Here is a 12,948-nt window from a genome sequence, read left to right on the forward strand (position 1 = left end):
GAGATGGCTATGAAGCTTACTGAAATGACAAAACGCCCCTAGGTGAGGCTAGATTCTGAGACTGCTTGAAATGCTGGTGGAGAAACACTAAAAGGAACTTGTCTGAATTTTGTGTGGTCAGTCAACTAGGCAGTAGGTGTCTCTCATACATTGCTGCTCATTTAAGACAACAGCCCAGACTTTGATGCCAGTCCCTCAATCAGATCAGTGTGAGTGTGGCGTTGGAACCACAGGGGAGAGCAAGCCCAGGATGAAGGGGGGAGTGGCATGGGTAGTGAACAGATGGTCCTGTTGCCATTCACCCTGAAAGGGTGCCTGTCCCATCCCCGATAGAAAATGTGGGCTGGAGAAGTAAACACAGGACTAGAAAGGAAAAATAAAAACTCCTTACCTCCCTGGAGCCAGTAGTGATCTCATGCAGTGGTGAAGTGAGCTGCGGCATGGACACTTCAGGTGGGGTAGGCAAGGCAGGGGGTTAAGACTGAGCAATAAGGGGGGAGGAAGTGGAAGTCTGGTGTAAAGTTACTCTGTGCGTTTCATTCTCTTCCATTATTTTTGAAACTTCAGTAAAGCCTGAGAGAAACTGTGGCAGGATCGCATCTTGAGAAAATAAGAACTGGTTTTCCCACCTCGTCTTCTGTTGTATTTACCCTCTATCCATTACCTCACGATGCCTACCACTTCAGGGAAGGGCAGACACACCAAAAGGAGAGGTGTCAATTGAGTTTTTCCAAACTGATTACTGGGATGCTGAAAACTGATGAATTCTATTGCAAGAGTTAGGTTTCTTTAGGTATAGAAGGGTTTTTGAGCCCCAAAGGCTGGAACAAGTGGAACAAAATGCATGATGACATTTCTGCAATGTTCTTACCAAAAAGAAAAAAAAGTTCAAGGAGCTGATGGGGAGAAAAGCTCTAGAGAAAACATGACCAGAGCACATATGGTTGTGAGTGCCCAGGGAAGGTCCCTACTCTCTGAAACCTCTCGGCTAAGCTCCGGAAGAGAGAATGAGCCACCCCCTAAAGGGGTAAGTGGGGAGCACAGAGGTAGAGCCTGAGAAGGCAGCTGGTCTGGAAGTTAAGGACCACCCACCCACCAGCCTGCCAACAAAGTATGGTGGCTTGTAGAAACGGGAGTAGGGTGTTTTCAGCAGAGAGAAACCGAACACCTACTTTTTCTCTGCTTCCAGTCTCTTCCAACTCCTGAATTGTAAGTACGGTAATTGTATTATTTGTTCAAAATATTTGCTCCCATGGAAGCTGCTGCTCCTCTCTGGACCCCAATAATAAGAGGACACTGAGCAAAATCACCCCTGATATGTAATGTGAGACTAAACCTATAAGCCACTGAGATTTGGGGGGAAAGGTCGTCAAGTGCTGTTAGAGAATGCCCATCCAAAAGCATCCCAAACCCCCAAGAAATTCAGGGAAGGACTGATGGGCCATGGACCTTGAAGAGGTCATGGTATGGAAAAGGCTAAGGAGACACAGAGTGACCTCAGAAGACCTGAAGACAAAAACACAGCAGGAACTTGGGCCATTAAGCAGTAAATAAAGGGTGGCTGAATTCAATGAAAATTGGCAGTATTTACAATATTGAACTTAGCCATATAAAAAAACAGATGCTTCCTTGCACGGATGCCTAGTTGATTCTTAGATTACCCATGGGGAGAGGTAATAAGAAGGGAAAGGAAAACATCCTGAACTATTTGTCCAAAATAGAGCAAGAAATACTTAGTAACATAGTTTATAATTAAATTGGCAATAACAAGTTCTCTGCTTTCAGCAGAAATGGGAGCCCAAGAACTAAGTTCATTTAAAGAAAAATAAAGTTTCAAATTTACATGCTTTACTTTGTGACTATGAAATTTACATCCTCTTGTGTGTGCTGTGCTGTACAGAATGAAAGAGGAGGACCCCATCCTGTGGTTCGCAGAGAGAAGCTGAAGAGAAAAAGGTCTGGGCTAAAGCACAGCCCCTATGGGTCAACCCATGCCGACCACAGTGCGCAGAGCACGAGTGGACACAGAAGGTCAGTAGCAGTTCTTGGTGCACGCCCCAGGGACCCCTCACATCCCTGCGAAACACTTTGAGAAGCTAATTTTTAGCAATCAAACTGATAGGGCTGGTGCCATAGTAATTTGGTTCTCATTTCAATGGAAGCCATGATTTGTTGAGGTTCTACTAAGCACCATTAAGATGTGTAAGGTTTGCATCTACTTGCCATTTACTCATTTATGCAAGACATTAATAGCATGTTTCATTTTTCTAGAACTCAACTAAAAAGGAACTAGCCCCATTCTACATAATGAAAGAAAATGTAGTTCTAGGCAGCTGCAGCTGTTCTCCATCATCTCAGGCAAATCATTTCCTCCTGGTCTGCCTCTCCCTCTGGGGTGGCACGTGGCCATGTGGCCACAGACATGCCTCCACGTTGAAAACCTCTTTGATACGTCCTTCCAAACCCCCACCACTTTCTACACAGCATTTCTGTTCCTTAGGACACAGAAGCCTCATGAGCCTGCCCTGGGCCCTCTGCTCCCAGAATTGCCCTGACACAGTGTAGGCTTCACAGCTGCCCCACACGCATGCCCATATAGGGAAGGTGTGGAGGGATGAGGGCCTTGACTGCTTTCTCCAGCCCTGCCCATACTAGGAGCCCAAGGTCCCTCTGCCCATAGATGCACAGCCTTAGGCTCTGCCATTCCCATCACCACCCACGTTACATCAGCGGTTCCACCAGTGTAACCCCAACAACAAATCTTCTTGGTTTTTGCCTGACACTTGTCCCCACTCCACCCTCCACATACACACACTTCACTTCAGAGTTTTATCTGCTGGTTGGAGAAGGTATTGTAGTAATTTTCTAAAAACTGTCTTTATCCCATGATATTAATTTGTCTTTTAACTTAAAAGCCAAGAATTTGACGGTTGTTCTCTAGTGCCACATTCTCCAAGGGCACTGGGGACATCATATTCCAGGGCCTCATACTCCAGGGTGGGAAATTCAGTGTTTTTAATAGGAAGTACAGGTTAGGGAAATGAATCAACACTTGCAAAAAAGTATCACAAATGTCCTTTATCAATGTTTATCATTGCACCAAGGGTGCTGTGTTTCTCTCACTCCTCCCCAGCCTGGCAGGTGATCTGTGTATTTGCCGACATTCCACCCCCTCCAGGGGCTTCAGGCTCCTTCCCCACAGCAGGAGGACTGGCAGAGGCTCCGCTCAGCCAACTCTTTGAGAGGCCTGGCATATGCTCCATCAGAGGCCCTCAGCCCTGACTGAGTAGCAGAATGAACTAGGGTGCTTTCGAAAACGTCTAAAACACCCATTAGAGTGGTTACTTTAAAAAAAAAGAGTGTTGGCAACAATGGGGAGAAGTCGGAACCCTTGTGCATTGTTGGTAAGAACATAAAAGGTGAGGACCTTAGTAAGCATGGAGCAGCTGCTGTGGGAAGCAATATGGTGCTGCCTCCAAAAGTTAAACCGAGGAGCACCATGCTAACCAGCGATCCCACTTCCGGGTATCTGCTCCAAAGAATCAAGAGCAGGGTCTCGAAGAGATATTTGTACACCCGTGTTTATATTTGCATTATTCATAACTAGTAGTGATAAAAGAGCATGTACTCTTATACTTGTTGCCTGGCCTCTGGGCTGAAGGAAGGGAAACTTCGCCCCCCGAGCCTTGGTTCCTAGTGGGCCAGTGGTCCCTCTTCAGTTTCTAAATGCCCCTAAGCCCGCCCTGCCTCTGCAGTAGAGTGTGCAGGGAGGGTTCAGGGTCAGGGCTGAGAGAGAGGCAGATCTGACAGAACAAGAACTCTCAAACTTTTCTGTCTTACTCCTTCAGTGATGGTTGTTTTGTTTCCATTAAAAACCAAGATTTTGGCCCTGGCTGGTGTAGCTCAGTGGATTGAGCGCGGGCCTGCGAACCACATGATCGCAGTTCGATTCCCAGTCAGGGCAGATGCCTGGGTTGCAGGCCGGTTCCCTGCAGGCCAACTCCCAGCAGGGGACCCACGAAAGGCAACCATACATTGATGTTTCTCTCCGTCTCCTTCCCCTCTAAAGATAAATAAATAAAATCTTAAAAAAAATTTTAAAAAACCAAGATTTTAATTTACAGTCTTCTTCTGGTTCAATTTTCAGTTAGGCTAAGGGACTTGGACGGTAGCAGATCACATAGAGGATGGACAAAGTTAAGGGTGTGTGTATGTGAGAGAGAATTTGGAGGTATACATTAACTAATACTTCTAAAAATAATCTTGCCGTATATTATTTAATTCTCAATAAAACCCCATGAGAAGAAGATCATTACTCCAATTTTTCAAAGAGAAAGCTGCGGCTTAGAGATACTGTTAATAAACAGCATGTTAAGCATCACAAGGTGGAGCTGGGATATCCAGAGCCTGGGCCCGATCCGCCAGATTCCAAACCCTGTGCTTTTCCCACCATAGCCCATCCCAGGGGTTTCCCCGATGGAACATTTTTCTTCCCCAAATACCGTGCAGCTCTCACCTGCCTCCTCCCATCACCATTTGCTTCACCGGCGTGTAGATCGAACACCCACTGAAGGGCTCACTACCGATGCTATCGGAGTGGCCAACTCACTGCTTCCAGGGCAGAGAAGCGTGGGGTGGAGCAGTGGGAGCTGGATCTCTGATGAACAGGTGAGCCCTTAGAATTGCTAATCCTAAACCCACTTAGGACCTGGAGCCAATTCTATAGACATGCCTTTTTCAACTACAAAATGGGTCCACGGTTCATGTAAGATATAGTGATCAGGACCACGCACCCATTCTGGAGCTGAAAAAGTGTCCCATCTCCCATCGACATTTGGCAGCACACATAGGGGTATAACCAAACCTGGAGGTTATACATCATTTAATACATGCATCTGGCAACACTTTCTCCCACAAGTGCAAAAAGATCATCTTAGGTGTGTGTTTGAGTCACTGACACTGAGAGTAAATTGTCCCTGTGAAAGCTCTAGGGCGCCCTGAGATTCCACCTGCCTGGAGCAAAAGTGCCACATTTGCAGATGCCTGTGGTTTGCCTAATTACATTTTGACAAACCCTTGGAAACTGGAGAGTGCTTCAGCTGCACCATGTGTGTGGTCTAATGAGGTTTCTGAACCCTATATTATGAAATTGTCACAGGTTATTTGTCAGAAAGAGGCTGCCTTGTGAATATCGCAGGCTTAAAATTTGAGGTATGTGCATTTTAATAATAATTCTTTATAATTATAGAACTATTATGTGATTTCAATGATATGCAACAAGTATTTTCTGAGTATTCATTTCAAATGTATGTGAGTTTCCCAGCTTTCATTTGTCCTCTGAGCATCCCTGAGAGGTTGAAAAGTGATAGGCACTGCTACCTTCATCCTGAAATTTGAGAAACAATGTTTTCCTAATAAAAAGAGAGATCTTGAAATGAGTTGATTGATACTGATTTTCTTTCCTTGAAGATGGATGAACAACCATATGATCACTCCTATGTTTACCCTTTTTGCACATTATTGTACTATTATCATAGTCTTTGTATTCATTCTTTTTATGTGTATTTAATGTAATTACTATCACCCCTTTGTTATTAAGGGATTGATGCTCTCATGAGTGAATTATTCTTGCCCTTTGCTGGTAGGTTATTACTCCTCCCCTCTTTCTCTCTCAGGCTCCTTGCTTTGTAACCCTGCTGTTGCTAATTATGAGTTCTTTACACCAACTGGAGCATCACCACAGCATCACCTGTCCCAGCCCAGGTCTAATAACACCCCTGTGGCTGGGGAGCCTCCTGTCACCTGGAGCCACCATGCCTCGTCTGGGAGCCAGGGATCTCAGGATCTGGACCTCTGACACACTAGCCATTGGGGCTTGGAAATAAACTTTTCCCATGCATTGTCCTAAGGCCAAACTGCCAGGGGCTTATTGAATCCTGAGTGTTTACAAAGCTCCGGGTGTAGGACTTCTCCAGTGTTTGTGGGAGGTGTAACTCACCTTCCACAGGAATCTCGTGGTTGCTCAGAGTTTCTCTGTCCTGCTCTAGGAGGACAAAGCAGGACAGACTGAGTGCTGTATCAAGTAAAATGATTAATACATGTTCACTGTACGGAATTTGGAAAATGCAGAAAAATAAGCACACACACAAAACAAGTGTAATGGCATGACCAAGAGATAACCCCAGTTTTCAATCTCTGTGTACATGTCAATTTTATTTATGTCATAATGCTGTTTTACTAATTTTTAAATTAATATTTTACATGACATGGCTTCTAAGTGATGCATCATATGAGTGTACCACTACATAACACGCTCCTACTGAGAGTGTTTCTTTTTTATTATAAATAATGTGCAATATAAAAAGATTTCCAAGGATACTTGTGAATACCTTGTTATTTTCTGGTAACACATTTCCAGAATTGGAGCTGCTGCATCGACAAGTAAATGTGTCTTAGAGTGAGAGCTCTCTTCTTACTCTGGTTCTACCAGTTCTGCTTCCCATGCTGAGGTGTCCCTAGTCTGTGTCGGTCAGTTCTGACACCAGACCCCCGCAGCAGAATTGCATGCAGATTCCTGGTTGCCCCACCCCCATCCCTGGGGTGGCAGCTCAAGGGCCTGCAGACCTAACCCTCTCCACAAATATTGCTCAGGAACAGAAAAGTCATGAGCTACTCACTACTCTGTCTGTCATGGTCGGTGACCCTGTTGTGTCAAAAATGTACTAAGATTTGTTTTAATCGCATATAGTAAGACAGCAGACCTGAAATGATTGCCATGAAAAAAAACCAAGAGATGTTTGTACTCACAGGTCCCTAGAATCAGGAAACACATCAAGCCCTGGGGCCACATGGGGAAGCACCAGGGTTCATCAGGAGACAGGAGAGGAGAAAAAAGAACATGGCTCAAAGCCTGTGTAGGGGTTTTCTTGGGTGAAAGAGGCAAAGCAGGGTAGGTATGCAGAGTGAGTCGAAATTTGAATTGTATAATTTTGGTGGGTCCTGAGCTCTAGTGTGTGTACTTACTTGACCTGGAGGTGATTTCAGGAAGGAGGAAGAACGCTGTCTTGAAGTGTTGTACTGGTGAGAGTCTGATTTAAAAGAGATAATTGGGGATGCAGGCTCTGGATTCGTTCGTTTACAAAGCAAAGGTGTGTGTACCAGGAAGTTGCTCACTTTCCTTGACAATGGAAATTGTCAATTGAAAATGGAAATTGTCAATGGAAATTTCCTTGACAAATGGAAAGTCGGCCTGGGAAAGGCAGCCCCTCCAGGACCAAGGCCCCAAACGCCAGAGCACAAAAAATAGAGAAAAGAAGAAAACTCAGTCAGTGCACCTGTTCACACTGAGCCTCCCCTCAGAACTCTTCAGGCCACCGCTCCACCGCCCCTTTGACTACAGCCTCCTTTGGAAATAGGCACTTACTAGATTGAATTAGAATGTTGCCAACCTCCCCAGACTTGATTGCAGCTCCACCCGCTCAGATTCCCCAGCTGGCATTAGTCCTCAGCTTCTGGTAGTGCCCACTGAAGTCTGCGACACCTGAACAGTCCCCAACTGGGCCCGCCTCCAGCTATGACCTTGCTGAATTTGTCTCTGTGTTGGTGCACCCCAAATTAGGCACCAGAAAGCTACATCACCCAAACCCAAAATGGTTTGCTTACTTCCAGTGCTCTGTATAGAAAGGCTTACTAGGGGAGAAGTGGAAATTCTTGGCAAGATAGTATTTATGAATAAGCTATGAATTTCAAATATCCCTGCATCCATATCACGTCATTAGCATGGATCAAAAATTTTAATTATCTAGTAAATGTTTGAAAAGAGGAGAGAAAAAAGTTTTTACCACAATTCCTATTATTTCTCTTCTATGGGAAATCTAAAATTGCAAAAAAAGAAATGGGACTATGAGCTTTCAACATTTTCCTTGTAACTGGATTACTACATATGATGATTACTTCTATTCATGCTCTACATTGCTTTCTCTAGAGCTGTTATTACTGGAAACAAAAACACAACAATAACTCTTTGAAATCTTTTCCAGCAAATTCTCTAAATAGGTAAGTATCTTCCTATCTCCATTCATTTTTAAGAGGTCAGCTAATTTTACCTTGTAAAGTCATTGATATTTAAATGCACTTTCTTTAATATTTAGTTACTTGCCAAGAATGGTCAAATCTCTTCTTGAGCACATCAGTAAAAAAAAAAAATGTCCTCATCTATTGTGAGGAGGCAACCGTCCTGTGTCATCCCAGGAGAGATGGGGGTGCATTTCCTTCCCTGCAGCCCCCACGTTTCATTCTTTTGGCAGGGGGCTGTGTGTGCTGAGGCCTCACCTGACTCCCCTCCTACGTGTGTGAGAGCTGAAAGTTCCCCTGTAGTCAGCCTGCAGCCCCCCGCATCCTTCTTTAGTGCGACAGCCGCAGGCCTGGAGAGACATGAGAACACAGCTGCAGGGCCGGACACTCGTTCACCTCGTTAGCCTTCTCAGAGCTGCCGAGCTCACCCACCTGCCCTTTCCTGGAGAGGCAACAGGCGAAAGGGCCTCACAGCCTGCAGCAGCTGTACTGCTTTCACTGCTCTCTCACATGCGCCAGGCCACCCTGGCGTTTCACTGGTGGAGACCTCATTGGCACAATTTTCCTTTCCGAGACCCTAGACGTCTATCTACTGCTTGTTCTGTTTCAGCTCTGCAGGGCCGGGTCTGGGCTGGAGCCATCTCCACGCTCCGCTCCTAACACACTGCATGTAAATCAGGCCACAAGGAGCAGCAGCCTCGGGAAGCTGGGTTTGATGTAGCAACGTCCCAGTCGGTATCTAGCTTGTGCCTTTATATACCGGTGAAAAATTCTGGACCAGTAGCTCCAAGAAAGCTTTTCTTTTTCCTGACCCCTGCCAATACTCCTGTGGATCACTAGTATTTCTTCTGAGGCCTGCTGCAGCACCCTGGGGCCCTCCCGGCCTGGCAGCTCGCTCCGTTCCTTTGATGGCCATATGAATGTACATTCCTGTCTGTTTCAGCTGCACTCTCTCTAAAGACTTTTTCTAAAATGTTAAATGCTGAATTCTAGCCAGCATGATGCAATTTCATGTTACTTTAGCCAGACCCCAATACTAAAGCTCCTACAAAGACATTCAAACTGTGTTTTAGAAATGAGAGAAACAAACACAAGTTTTGTGGAACACTTTGCAGGAGCAAAAGTTAGATTTTTACAAAGTCAATTTTTACTTGTATTTTGAATGGATTGAAAGATAATTCAAACTGGATTGAAGTACAGAAGATGGTACCGAAATCCCCAGCTATACCATTATTCAAAGTTTCTAAAACAGCACGGAGAAGGCTTTTAGCAGCACTTTGCCCTGCTTATAGAATGTGTACATTTTGCCAAGAGAAAAAAAGTGAGAGCAAGATGGTATCTTCTGTCTGATGTGACAGTCTTTCTTTGTTACCTGCTTGTTTCACTGTGCAGACACCAGCAGCATAAGTCAGCTGCTTGTTCCGTAATGAAAAATGTTCCGCACAAATTTCAGTTGTAAACAGGCCATCAATCTCCCACGTGAACCAAAGGGGGTGGTTCTCCCAAATCCGTGTAAGGCTCATTTCTTTGTCTCCTTTGAGAGAACCTATCTGCTCAAGGAAATCTCAGGTATTCATCTGCAGCATGCATGGAAAGTCTCTCACACGTGGAAACAGAGCACCTTTCATCCAAACAGGCTGTGATAAAACCAGGTGATACCTGGGAATGTGCTGGGGCAGGGAAGAGAGAGAATGCTCTTCCTGGGGAGGTGTGCACTGAAACATTCTGTTTCCATTCTATGCTTGGGGAGGAAGACTAAGCAAAAACTGGATTGCAGGAGGAAGCCTTCTTCCCTGGAGCATACTTGTTTGTCAGCCTTGCTATGCCAAATAATTTTTATTTGTTTTGTGGGGGGAGCTGAGAGGCAAAGGTTTTCGAAGGCACCTTTGCCAAGGAAGAGGGGCTCTCCAGTGCTTTGTGACTCCTGTTAGTGCCTTTAAGGATGTCATCTTTAACATACAACCAGGCTGGCCCATGTTGCTTTTTTGATCTGAAACCCTTCCTAGGTTACATTTTGCTTGGACACTGACTAGTTTTCACGCTCCTGAGGAAGCAGCATTGAAGGACTACGTGTCCGTGCCTCCAGGAAGTAAAGCAGGGACTTGAATTTTGGACAAAGAGTTTGAATAAAAAACAAAACACCCCAAACACAATTTCTAAAACTATGTGGTTGTGATGAGCTGTGTGATTACAACATATTCCATTTTTTAATTTTTTCTATATACTTAATATTAATAAAATGTGTTGAAGAATGGTATTTTTTAGGACTGATTTTAAAATTTTCAAATTCAACAAATGGTTAATATTTAGGTAATTAGCTGAAATTGGTGATACATATTTTGTCAGATGAAAGACATGTTGTTAAATAAACGTGGTTTTCTGTAGGTAATTTAGTAAAATGCATTATTTCATCCTGACTGGGTGCTCAGTGGGTTGCCACATTGCCCCCATGCACTAAAAAAAAAAAGAAAAAAGAAAAAACCCAACACAAAAATTATGGGTTTGATCACTGGTGAGGGTTTGTAGGGGAGGCAACTGATCAATGTCCCTCTCTCTTTCTTTCTCTCTCAAATCAATAAACATATCCTCAAGTGAGGATTTTTCAAAACTGCACGGTTTGTAGCTTGGGAAATCACAATCATTCACAAGCAATGGGGATGTGGTTGAGCACTGGTGACCCTCCAGCCCAACGCATTTAGCAGGGGCCCCCCCGGCAGTGAGCTGGGCTCCCACTCAGGCTCAGAGAGGAGCCCTTGCTGTGGAGAATGGGTGGCGGTTCTGCCTGCTTAACACTGGATCCCCTTCAGGTGGCTGGAGGCAGGAGGGGCTCAGAGGTGGCCAATGCACAATTTGCAGCAAAATTTACAGAATTTCATTATATGTCATTACACCCCCACAAAAATTTTAACAGAATATATTGCTAGGAATATGTAAAGAGTAAGTGATGTTTGACTTACAGGAATGAACATCTGAAAGCTGATGAAAAAAGGTCTTAACCTGCCCTGGCTGGTGTGGCTCAGTGAACTGAGCATGGGCTGTGAACCGAAGGGTTGCCAGTTCAATTCCCAGGAGGGGCATATGCCTGGGTTGCAGGCCAGGTCCCCTGTATGGGGTGCACAAGAGGCAACCACACATCAATGTTTCTCTCCCTCTCTTTCTCCTTCTCTTCCCCTCTCTCTAAAAATAAATAAATGAAATCTTTAAAAAATAATCTTTTAACCTCACAGCTCGAAGATATAATCATATTAACATAGTCAGTTATGATTTTTAAAATCCAGGTAATATCCTTTTTTTGTGTTGTCAAAACAGTCCAAACAACGAACACCAATATACAGCTGGTGTCATATGCTTTCTATGTACTCATATCATTTCATTTTGTTCTTACACATGTGACAGAACATATACCCAAAATAAAAGTGACTGTTTTATTTTAGTGGTTTAGTAAAAAAAAAAAAGAGCTTTAAATGTTTATTAATGGATAGGGGAGTGTTTCATTTAGTGACTTCATATCACCCCTCATTTCCCTTTCATTTCCGGATTCAGCCTAAATTTGGAATGGTTTAAAGACAAAAGAGGAAAACAAAAGGAGTATATCTAATACTTGGATTGTATTTTGACAAGTTAATTCTCCACAGATGTCTGAGCTGCCAGTCTCACTGCCGCCTGGCTTCATTTTACATCATACTCTTAAGAGCTACGCACCAGGAAGATCATCTTTGAAGACAAAATAGAGTGTCATCTTATATCAGAAGACAGAAATACTTGTCTCCCAAAGTTGCTTCCTGTATGTCCAAAGCAGCTACATCCAGTGTTCAAAGTACCAGACAGAATTAGGAAATTAATAACCTTTTATCCATACAAGAGAGAATGTGACTGTGAACAGCTTCACAATGCTCCGTTTCTCGGCTGTGTAAATGGAATCTAAACTGCGGGCTATAAATCAATGACACCTTTGATTCATTACAGATAATCAAGAGGAAACTCTTCTGATTATCAGTGCTAACAGATTCATAGCTCCTCATTTCCCTCAAATACCACCATCAGTCAAAGGAAGGGATCAGCTACTGGTGGGAGTTGGGGCAGCTTCAGGTACAGGGTCATAGCCCCCCTCTCTCGGGAACCTGCTAGGTGCCAGGTACTTGAGTATCCATTTCATGCAGTGGATGCTATCACCCTCCAAAGCACATCCTGGAGGCAGTGTGGCTTGAGTAGTTTCTGACTTTCTCTGTGCCTCAGTTGCTCCTCTATAAAATGAGATGGATGACAATACTGACATTTACCTTGTAGCATAGAGCCTGGCTACAGTCAGCTCTCAGAACAAGCTATCTCGTATTATCACTACAGTAGGGGAAATGGAGGTTCAGAGAGATTAGAGTCACCGCTCAGCCAGGAGGTAGGAGTTCAGATCTAAAGCCAAGCCTTTTTGACTCTAAAACCAGTGCTCAAACTACTGGGCCCCTGCCTGGCTCTTTGTAACTATGGCCCTTTTTCATTCTTTTGGCAGGAGTTCACACAGCTATTTGCCAGGCTCAGAGCACTGTCTCCTTGAGAAAGAAGTAATGGGACCCCATGGATGTTCATTGTAGAATGAGGGTTTCGTTGTTGGAGGTGTGATGTTTATTTTTACCTTGACTTGGTAGTAAGCCATCACCAGGGCTTGGTGCCAGATGACAGCACACATCCTCTGTTCTGAAAAGGCCATGAAGAAGGTCACCTGCTAAGATGACGTTCTGCATGTGAGGTTTATCACTGTGGCTGCAGGGCGGTCAACAGGTATCATTGCTTGAGCATAAACACAGGATCTGTAACTTGGCAGTTCCCTAGGGGTGAGATTAGAACTCTGGAACAGCCCCGCCTTTCCCACTACTCTGCAGA

Source organism: Sturnira hondurensis, unplaced genomic scaffold (assembly GCF_014824575.4).
Source record: "Sturnira hondurensis isolate 20B ecotype Veracruz unplaced genomic scaffold, ASM1482457v3 Scaffold0006713, whole genome shotgun sequence".
NCBI lineage: Eukaryota > Metazoa > Chordata > Mammalia > Chiroptera > Phyllostomidae > Sturnira > Sturnira hondurensis.